Source organism: Medicago sativa, chromosome 8, assembly GCF_051527215.1.
Source record: "Medicago sativa cultivar Bolivia chromosome 8, Bolivia_mono, whole genome shotgun sequence".
Classification (NCBI taxonomy): Eukaryota; Viridiplantae; Streptophyta; class Magnoliopsida; order Fabales; family Fabaceae; genus Medicago; species Medicago sativa.
The window spans coordinates 35,887,295-35,899,402 of record NC_140756.1 but is presented as its reverse complement, the minus strand read 5'-3'; positions in this window follow the sequence as shown (position 1 = coordinate 35,899,402).

The following is a 12,108-nucleotide window of genomic DNA, read 5'->3' as shown; positions in this document are numbered from 1 at the left end:
TGGCTTGTTTCTTCATCATCTCTATCATTTCTTGCATCATTGTAGTCATATTATCTTATTGCTTCTTCATAGCTTCCTTTAACTCGTCATAACCTATGGTTTGAGCTTCTTCTCTTGCTCTGAATTCTTTCTTCTATTCAGTCATATTCCCCTTCAGATTCTCATACATCATCTTCTGCTCAAAGAGTTCTCTTTCCAGCTTCTTGATTCTCTTCTCTTGTTCAGAATCATGTTTAAGCTTCTTAAGAATTGGAATATCAGCTTGAATCTTCAATTTTGTTAACCAAGACAAGTCAAGATTCTTTTGAACACTAGAAGTGATAATAGATGAAGCATCCAGAAAGAAAGGAGTATATGAGATGTATAATCTTCTCTTAGCTTGATTTCTGTAAACTTCCACTTTTTTAATGCATTTGACAACAACTTTGAACCAGTTGTTGAGAGACTGATTCTGAGCTTCCAGAGATAACTTCTGTAGTTCACACATAACAATGTCTACTCTTTCTTTAAGAGCAGTCCACTTATCTTCATAGCTCTCTGTGTGACTAACATCATTTCTAGCTTTCACCAGCTTTTGCAGATCCTCAAATATATTCTGAAACACCTTATCAATATAATAGAATCTAGTAAAAGGGTAGGTGGGGGTGAGACATTTGTGGTTTGAGGTGCATGTGAAAAAGCTTGTTCTTGAATAGGCTGACTAGATGATGAGGATGGTATGTCAATTGTTTGATGAGATGAAATGTTTGGGTTACTGTCAGTATATACATCAGGCATTTCATCATCAGAGTCCATTGAACTGCAAACGATCCAATCTGGCCGACGAGATGTTCCTGATTCAACACATGTATGAATGACAGAGGCTGAAGCATATGTAGGTTGAATCTCAGGTTGAGTGGGTTCAAGAATGAAAGTTTGTTTGTTGGCTAAATTGTTTAATGCAGTAGCAAAAGAAGTTTTGAGATGAGCTGCATTAATAGGTACAATTTCTTGAGCTTGATCAGATAGATCAGCAGATGACTCAAGAAATGTTTCTAGAGGAGAGTCCGGCTTGAAATCAGGATATGGATAATCAAGTCAGCGAAGATGTTTGCGGCCATTTTTGAGTTAGGTGAAAATTACCGTTGACACACTTGGCGGCAATTAACTGCTGAGGAATCCATCGACAGTTAACTACCGATATGATGCTATAAGAACAGAACAGCCATAGGAGTTTCCAAAACTCCATTGTTGCGTTTTTGGATTTCTTAGGTGCGATTTTCAGCTAGCATAAGTCATTCCAAGCCAATTTCAATCACAAAATCAAGTAAGTGTTTTGAATCCTATTGCATTAATTTTGAGTAATAATGGATGAGAGAGCTTCTGTTAGATTTGTATCAGGATCGTATCGACAGTCAACTACCGATGGATTCCTCGGCAATTAACTGCAGTCGGTTCTTTCTTGCATCGGCAGTTAACTGCCGTCTGGGCTTTTCGTCTTTTACATGATTTTTCAGCCAAACACAATGTGCATACAACATTTTTCTAGTTAAGTTGATGTTGTTGTGGGCTTTCTGAGACAACAAAATTAGGTTCTGTCTCAGAGGCTTTTTCTATGTTTGATTGTTGAGGTTGAGATGATGTATGATTGTCAAAAGCTACCTGATCTGGTTCACCAGGAACTACAGTTTGTAGTGGTTTAGCAAAGCTAGGTTGGAACCAATGATCAGCAGGCAGGTTCTTACATAACTCAAGTCTCTATTGCACCATATAATCAATCCTTTCATCAATGGATTTTGGTTTTGATGCATCAACGTCATCAGGCTTTTTAGTTGTTTTGGTGGATGGTGATGGGGTAAAGGTCTTATTTAGGGCTTTATAGACTTTATTCAAAGGAATATCATCTATATTGTCACAAGAGGGTGAGGTTGAGAGTGAGTCTAAATCGATTACATTTTCAGAGAAAGTGTGAGAAGGATTGTTACCTCTTGTTTCAGCAGCTTCTGAAATACCAGTATCTTCCTTCTTGATCTTCATTGTGGCCTTTAGCATATCACCAGTCTCTTTAGAAGCTTAACTTTGAACAGCTTCTGCAAACTCTACCACCTTCTTAGCATCTCTCCTTTACCAATGTTGCAGTAGGTATTTCCAATTGACTTGCAACAGCTAATGCTTGCTCTACAAGGAAAGCTTCTTGTTCAGCAACATTCTTCTTTTCCTTTTCCATTCTAGTAACAAGAGTAGTAGACTCCTCTACTTTAACATCTTCTTCAGTTGTGTAAGTTGACTCCTTCAACTTTCGAACAGATCTTTTCCTTGACTTTTGAACCTTAGGCTTAGGTTGAAAAGTAGTAGCATTAGAAGATCCTTCTCTTGTTCTCTTCTCCATCACCTTGACACGTTCCAGGTCAGCAACCTCTTCTTGAATTGTTGGAAGAGCAGGTTCGACAATGTTGAGTTGAGGAGCTACCTTGGCCTTCTTCTGCTTCATAGGTTTTGGTTCAATATCATCAGCCTCTGAAGTGGCCTTCTTCTTAGATTTCCTCTTCTTGGTAGCAATTCTCTGAAGGACACCAACTTGAGTGTCAGGTATTGAGCTGCAGTTGATAATCTCTCCAGTTTTATTGTAGTGCATAGTCACATACTGTACCAGAACCTTTAGATTGTCTTGTTTGGAGATTGGAGGGAAATCAACCATCATGTCAGACAAAATCATGGATTCTTTCAAGTTAGTGCCGAGCTTCTGAAACTGCTTGACAATTCCCATGTTTCTCATAGTCTTTCCATTGATAAACTTGCCAACCATGGTTCCCAAATGATCATCAGATACTACACCAGATTACTACACCAGATTTTAAAGCAACAGACTTTGGCTTCTTGACAGCATCATCTTCATTAAGACTAATCTCATGAACCTTGAGAGAGCTTATAAGATCTTCAACACTTAGAGTGCTTAAATCTTTAGCTTCCTAAATAGCAGTAACTTTAGGTCTCCATCTAGCAGGTAAGCTTCTCAGAAACTTACTCACATGATCAGAAGCCACATAACTTTTCTTCAGTATTTCAAGTCCAGAGTTTGAAATCTTGAGTACATAGCCTAAATATTTTCATCATCTTTCATCTTGAACAACTCATACTGATGAACAAGTATAGTAGCCTTTGCATTTCTAACCTTCTTACTACCTTCATAGTTTGCACAAAGTGAAGCAAACATTGCCTTTGCAGTAAATTTTTCACTCATCTTCAGATACTCTGTTCTAGGCAAGGAAGCAACAAGAATTCTTCTGATCTTGTGATGTTTCTTGTAAAGTTTCTTCTGAGCAGAAGTATGTTTCTTTCTATCAACAACAACTCATTCTTGAAGCTTGATAATCACCAATGATTTGTTGCCTGACATGGTTGTTGTTCTGAGAAGGAACAATTTCAAATCTATTTCTTGAATAGAGAGTCACCAGCGTATTCACAGCTGTTGTCTTGTACCACTGCAGACATGAGGAGTGGAGTAGTGGAGGTAGTGGTTGTACAATTGTACTATTGTTCTTTTCCTGCGCTCTTCAGTAGATAAGCATCTAACACTTTCTAATTCCTCTGAAATAGCCGTTGCTCCAGACTTCCATTCCTTCTGCAATCATATGCATTAGAATAACAACATTTAACTGAATTCAACTTTCAGTCTTCAGCTTCAGCTTCTGATGATCTTCAGACTCTGATGACGTCAGCTTCTGGTAGGCAGTTTCTAATGATCTTCAAAAGCTCTCTTCTTCAGACGCTCTTTTCTTCAGACATTCTCTTCTTCAGACGCTCTCTTGCAATACAAGCTTCCTTCTCGTAAAATCATTGCTCTCATTTGTTCTTCCAAAACCTATGCTTGATTTAAGGTCATTTAAATTTTTGTCTATGGTCCTACACACTTGAACAAATATTTGCATATCCAATTGACACTTTTAATACCTTGTTATCATCAAAACTCAAAGTGGTATTTGTTAAGCACATTCTGTTTCAACAAAGAATGATTTGAAGAACTTAAAAATAGTTAGTTAATGTTATTTTTTCTATCCTTAGGTTTCTTTCAATATTTTTTTTTCTCTATGATCTACTACTATAATAAAACAAAAGTTCACCATTTTGCCTAAAAATGGATTCGGTTAGACTTTTCATTTCACTAATTTGAAAAAAAGCAATGTATTATAACACAAATATATAAAAAGTAGTTTATTGCCCTCTCTTATGTCACAGATTTAGGAAATCAATTATGCTCCTCACTTAATCTCACCACTTTTTTCTAATATGTCTTGGACTAATGTCTTAATCTCACTAATTTACATATAAAATAAAAAATATTTTAATAGAAACACTACATTAATGTTTATTTCGCGCACCTATATGTATACTTTTTTTTAAAGGACCTATATTTATACTTATATACTAATTCAGGGATTTTTTTTAATTTATACACATGTCTATATTTTTATTCATATATTAATAAGAGGCCCTATTTTATTTTTTTTAATTTATACATGGGCTAGTATTTTTCTGATGTCTTTAATGCCATGACTAGTTTTCTTCTAATGTATATATGTGCCTATATTTTTTACTCAAATTTAATACAGAGACCTATATTTTTTTGATATAGACATATTTTTATAATATATATTTATATATTATATACTTGTGTATATATTTTTATTCATATTTAGTACGGAGACCTTTTTTTTTTAATTTACGCTTGTGCCTATATTTTTAAGGGACCTTTTTTTTTTTTTAGTTTATCAACGTGTCTATATTTTTACGAGGACCATTTTTTTGTAATTTATTCACGTGTCCATATTTTCACAAATACTTTAGATGAGAAAATATGTTTTTATAATTGATACTTACGAGGACCATTTTTTTGTAATTTATTCACGTGTCCATATTTTCACAAATACTTTAGATGAGAAAATATGTTTTTATAATTGATACTCGTGCTTATATTTTTACTCATATATTAATATGTAGAATTATATTTCTTTGTAATTTATACGCGTGTCTATATTTTTACTCATACTAATACGAAAAGTTATTTTTTATTTTTTTTATAATTTACACATATGTCTATATTTTTACTCATATATCTATATTTTTATAATTGATACTCGTGCCTATATATCGATATGGAGACCTATTTTATAATTATACCTGTTCATATATTTTTAATCTTATATTAATATGGGGACTTGTTTATTTTTTTTGTAATTTATACGAATGCTTATATTTCTACTCATATATTAATACATTGACATATTTTGTTTTATAATTTATAAACATGCCTATATTTTAACTCATTAATACAAAGACTTATTTTTTTAAGGTTTATATCCGTGTCTATATTTTATTCATATATATATATATATATATATATATATATATATATATATATATTTATTTATTTATATAGGGACCTACTTTTTTAATTATACATGTACGCATATATTTACTCATATATTACGGGGGGTTTATTTTTTTGTAATTTATAAATGTGTCGATATTTTTACTCATATTTAATATCTGGATCTATTTCTGTAAAAAAAAAAAAAAAGGATCTATTGCTTGACCAATAATAAATATGTGGATCTATTTTTTATTTTTTTTTGTATTTTATAAGCACATATAATCCGCAACACGGACGACACAAAATCTACAACACGTGCGACACAAATATCCAACGATGTTTTGCATATAGACTATTTTTTTTTAACATAAACACTATATTATTGTTGATATTTTTCAAAACTTTATCATATCGACTTTTTCATATCTATACATAAAAATTTGCTTCTACATATATAAACAAATTTAATCCGCAACTGGCGTTGTGCAAATATATTACTGATTTTTACATATAAAAAAATATTTAATAAAAACATTAATGTTTTTGTTTTATGCGACTCGTGCGAACACACGAGTCTTTTACTTGTTTTAAGGTAAACAATTTAGCCGCTCAACACGGTTTAGACTTGAATCATAACTATTATGATGAATCAATTATTGGTGAAAGTGTACTCATTCACGGTCAAATTCCAGATTAATAGATCCCTCCCACACAGAGAGATAGAACAGTTTAACAAAAATATAATTACTTCCTTTAAAAAAAAACAAAAAAAAGATTTACTAGCTAATTAACCCAAAAGAAATTAAAAAAATCAAGAAGATTCCAAGCAAGTGCGAAGAATTTATTCCCATTGAGTTAGTAACGGTCATATAATAATAAAAAAAACCCTAGTTTTATCTATATAAACGGACACACACTCACTTATACCCTCAACATAATGACATCAACACTGTCAATTCCAAGTGTAACACAACACTCTCTCTTTTGTTTCAATATCATCGCTCTCTCGATTCCAAGTTTGCAGCAACGGTCACAAAAAACAAAACAAAATGAACAGAGTTCGTCGTTTGGTACCATGTTCGATTGTAGACAACGTTGTTGTGTTTGATTCTTTTGTGGTTCAACCCTACAACATCCTTTCTTCTGTAATACCTACAACAACAATGAATTCAAATGTCCGTCTGGTACCAAGAAGAACAAGGATCAATCCACCAAACGTTCGTGGTGTTTTGAATGCTTCAGTTCTTGGGGTGCATACAAACTTCGGATTGAATCATGCTGATGATCATCGGAACTCTTCTCAACAACGTGAACCACCAACAACACCGTCCGATGCTTCGAAACCCGACAGTGTAGAATCCACATGTTGTATATGTCTTTGTGAGTTGTCTGATGCTTCGGCAGCAGTTCGGATGCCACGACATTGCTGTTCTCACGTGTTTCACAGAGATTGCATCCAAAAGTGGATGATCGTCAAAAGAACATGTCCTTTATGCAGGAACAATGTTTAGTTACAATATTAATTCTTAATATTAATGTAGTAATCAGTTTATTTGTTATTGCTTAGTATTAATTTGATGACCAATGTGTACGATTTCAATTATTGGAATGAATGAATGCCTCTTTTTTCACTTTTCACACTGACTACAAAACCCTACTAAGAAATTGACCTTTATCAAACTTCTATTATAGAATTTAATCCACATTTTCATGGATAGTTTTCAGTAGTCTTTTCAATATTGATCTTTATATCAATGTATGTTGTTGTGAACATCAAAGACTGAAAGTAAAATAACTCTTTTAATGTTATTTTCTTCAAAGTATTTTTGAGAGTACCAACATTCATGTTATGTTAGTGTCTTTACAATGGTAAATTGCTGATCGTTTACTTCTATGTTGTTAAGAAATTTACTGTCTAGATATTTGACGTTCTGGAAAAGTTTTAGGTGATGGAGTGAATATGGAAAAGATTGATGTTGCTATTGATGGTTTATTTTGATGCTGTAGCTATTTTTTTATATGGTTTGTTGCTGCTTGCTTCTTTTTCAGATGTTGAGGTGCTGAAGTACAAAGGGACTCTGATCATAATGTTTGTTGGTTTTCTGCTACCGGTGTCACTATTTTTACTTGATCCCTGCTGATTTCATGGTCAATGTTATGTTGGTGCTATTGTCTTTGTTGCGGGGGATATTTATGTATTGAAATGGTGTTAGTGTTGATGTTATCGTCCTTTGGCTGCTATGGCTGGTTGGCTATCTCTTTGTGTTGTGCCGATGCTGAAATGATGTTGTGTACATTATACCAAGAGGTACCTTTGGAATGTAGATGATTTGGATGAAAAGCTTGCTCTAACTTTGATACAGAGAAAATTTCAAGTGGATTTAGAAGTACTGGATTATGTTTGAGAATCCAAGATGTGCATGCTTAAAGCATGGGTTAAGGAGCATGAAGCACAAATGGAAGCAACTTGGTGTAAGGAGTGCATTTTCAAAAGAAAATATCTTTCTGTAATATAAAGGTTTTAGTGCCATGTTAGGGGTGGAAATTTGTGACATATGAGAATGAGGAGATTTTGATTCTTATGTTCATATATTTGGTTACATTGCTAAAATATAGCAGAAACATGTGAATGTGTCAATGGAGGAACACAAGGTTCTGTAGACAGTAAACTGGTGGTTATTTTGAGTAGGCCTATGTTGATTACCATACAATACACAAACCATATTTAAGCGGAGCAAGCATCGCTGACCGAAAAATTTAGGATATCAAATCGTGTATGCGAACGAAAATGTAAATAGAACTCCAATTGTAGATATAAAATGCACCAGTGCCTTTATTTCTTCACATTTGATAACATAGTTCCCTTTTTTTTTTTTAATTGTATAGTGATAACAAAAGATATGTACCAAACCTGAAAGTTGCAACTTGCATGCTTATAACTTCTCATATAGTAACTATTTAATTGAATAGCATGAAAAAAATTGTTCATTCATATAGTTTTCATGCCCGGTATCAATGACTCTCTGGGTTATAGACATGATGTGAGCATATATCTACGTTATTTTGTCAAGATAAAAGACTTCAGAGGTTTTAACTTTATATCATATAATACTGAGTTTGAGGCTGATTGGAACAATAGAGCAACAAATGTAGGAAATCTCTCTCTGTTTTTTTTTTAAGTACAAGTGTTTTATAGAAAATGTGAAAAACATTATTACTCTAACCATCTTTTATTGATGGGTAAAGCACTGTTTTTACACACACGCCGAGAAAAAAACAACAGCCTTTTGCAGTTTGGGAATTTTTACCAACCCTGGGTAACACTTGGTGAAGATGATCAATCTAAGATTTCTCAAATTCTACTCTCAGTCGGGTGAGAGATGTAGTGTCTCCCTTTCTAATAAGTTAAGGAGTGCAGGTGTGTAGCTTGAAATATATGAATTTTAATTCAAACATTGTATAATATGTGATTGATGTTTCTTTGATTTGTTACAGGATCTTACTAATTTAAAGAAAATGGACCTCAGCTGTTGTGAGAACTTGATAGAGCTTCCAGATTTTTCCATGGCATCGAATCTCCAAACCGTTAACCTCTCTAGATGTGTAAGGCTGCGTCATGTTCACGCATCTATTTTATCTCTCCAAAAACTTGTCAATTTAAACCTGGTTTGGTGTAAAAAGCTTAAGAGTCTTCTAAGCAATACCCCTTTAAATTCTCTGAGAATTCTCGAGCTCTACGGCTGCTCAAGTCTCAAGGAATTTAAGATGTACTGATATCAATGAATTGCCTCCATCAGTTAAGTACCTAGGTAGTCTTATGAACTTGGAGCTGAGTAGCTGTGTGCGCCTTAGAAATCTTCCAAATGAGTTCTCATGCCTGAAATCTCTTGGCCGTCTGGTACTTTCTGATTGCACGCTACTTGACACATCGAATCTGCATCTTCTATTTGAGGGCCTGCGTTCTTTAGGATACCTTTGTCTCGACAACTGTTGTCACCAACTGCACGTCCTTGGAGACCGTCTTCACCTGTCCTGCTATTGATGAACTACTACAAGAGCACAAGGTATTCATTTCCTTCAAAAATTGTGTGGAATTGAATGAATACTCCCGCAATGGTATTATGTTAGATGCCCAAGTCAGACTAAAAGAGGCAGCCTATGTTGATGTATCAGCAAAAATAGAAGGGAGTGATAGTCACCCTTGTTTCTTTTTCAAATAGAAGGGAGGCGACGTCGTCTTATCATCATCCACCAACTGTTATTGGAATGCATCAAAATTCTACTCAACATGTCACAATTGATGAAACAACAATGACTGTGTTCGTCTTATTGTCTTGGAGAGTTGTCTAATGGTTCAACAATTGGGATGTCTCTCAATCTTGCTCTCAAGTATTTCACAAGGATTGCACTAATAAGTGGCTCAACATTAGCAAGACATGTACATTCATGTAAGAAATAGTGTCAGTAGTTTTCATTATTTTTGTAATAGCTTTCCTACATACATAAATATAACATATATGACTCCTCCTCATAGTTAAATCAGGTACCATGTTTTATGTTTTGATTGTACACAGCGTTTATGTAGGATTTGAGTGCAGATTGGAGGTGATTGGAAAAGGAAGGAAATCCTAATTTTTCAAGCGTAAATTTTGCACATTATTTGAAAACCTGCAAAATTTGCATAACTATATTTGACCAAAGCACTAATAGGAAACACCAAATTGTTTAGTTTACATTTTCAAGAAAACAAGACCAACAAGTTCAATTTCTCAGAGTTTAAAGTGTCTTCTCAGTCCAACTCTAACCTCTTCCTATAGTTAACAACAAACTCATACACTTCTTTCTCATCAGCAATATGTTTGCATCTCTTTGCCCAAGCAATCAACTTATCACACTCTTCCTCAACTTTGAAGTTGCATAATTTCTCATAAGTATGTCAACAAACCCAAATGTGTCACCACCAAAATAAGGTTGGCCTCCAAGCACATTCTCTAATTCCTTTAAGCCTTCAATGAACTCCTTCTTTGCCAATTCAATCTCATCTCTCTTTCCAGCCCATATCCTCCCTCCAACATCACCAACCTGCATTTTTTTAAACACATTAAAATGAATAAAAATTAGCATATTCTCTTTGCACATTGATGCAACCTAGTCTTTAATAATATGGATAACAATAAGATGAATGATAAATCCATTCATTGATGAAATATGAAGAATGTTTACTATACTCATATCTCACTAGGAAGGAAAGGATACAAGTATTACTTAATATACATGATGTCTAATTAATTAATAATTTTCCATCCATTGAATATTAGAGAGAACAATAAAAAAGAAGGTAACCATCATGTTATTTAATTCATTAACAAATCTTGATCCATTCAAAAGCAAAAACAATACAAGAAAAATGAAAATTTTGAATCAAAAGTTACTACTTACAAGAAAGAACTTAGATATTTTTATTTATTTCCTGCTAGGTAAAAATGTTAACAAAAAACTTTGGTACCTAACAAAACAAGGAAAGGATACAAGTCCAGACGCCATGGGCGGAGCCAGGTGCATGTGAGGGTGAGCACCAGCACACCCTGACTTCTTGAAATTAGCACCAATAATCTGTATTTTATTCTATTTGCACACCCTGATATTTTGATGTTGCACCAAGTTCTGACCCAAAGTCTCGTCTCGTTGCTACTGATGTGGCTATGCTTTGTTATGCCAGAGACTAAGTTGCTGCTAATGAAGTGACCCTTGATTTATTTCTTTTTCTATATTTTATTCTTAACCTTTTATTTTCACATATTGTAAAATAAAAATGGAGAAGCATACTCATAATTATGTAAATGGGTTGCAGTACTTTCGTATTATAATAGGTGTCCTTTATTTTTCTTTGTCTTAAATTATTTGACTTTTTTTTATATCAATACAACATTTTATTTTTTATTTAGTATTAAAATCAACACTACTAATCATTTATTTGTTCTTCTCATTTTTAATCTTTTTTTTTTATCAATATTCTAGTGGCTAGGGTTCACACATTTTAAATGTGTAGAACTGAAGTGTTCGGAGTTTGAACTTTGACGCCAATATTTAATATGCAATATTTTTACCAACTAAGTTAAGTTCACAAAATCGTTTTTAATCTTCTATCTCAAGAGACTATGGCCATTTTGTAAAAACAAAAAAAAAAAAAAAAAGAGACTATGGTTATAATCATTAACTGGATTTTACTGATTATTCTAAATTTGAAGTGCCAAATTTTAAAATTTATAATGTCATAATAATAATTGAAGATATAAAAAAAATGATCTTTTTTTAAAAATGTAGTTATTTCATAGGGTAATGACAACTTATTAATTTAGTAGTTTAAGTAAATGGTAAAATAAGGAGAAAAAATACTACATTAATATATATATATATATATATATATATATATATATATAATTTAATATATTATAATAATTATTAATTACGGTATAAAAATTTGCACCCCCTGATCCAGGGTCCTGGATCCGCCACACGCGCCTTGTCCACCATGCACTCATCCGCACGAATAAATCTGCCATTATTCATAACATAAACACGAACCCTTGCCCCACGTTCATACCTGACGTCTGTTACCGACCACTTGTGAATAATACCAAATAACTTACCAAAAAAATGTATTGCACCATTGAACACTTGCCATATATCCTCCCCACCGGTACTATGTAAAAATACTTTGTCACCGCCCATAGGAGTTACCACAACAGACAGAAACC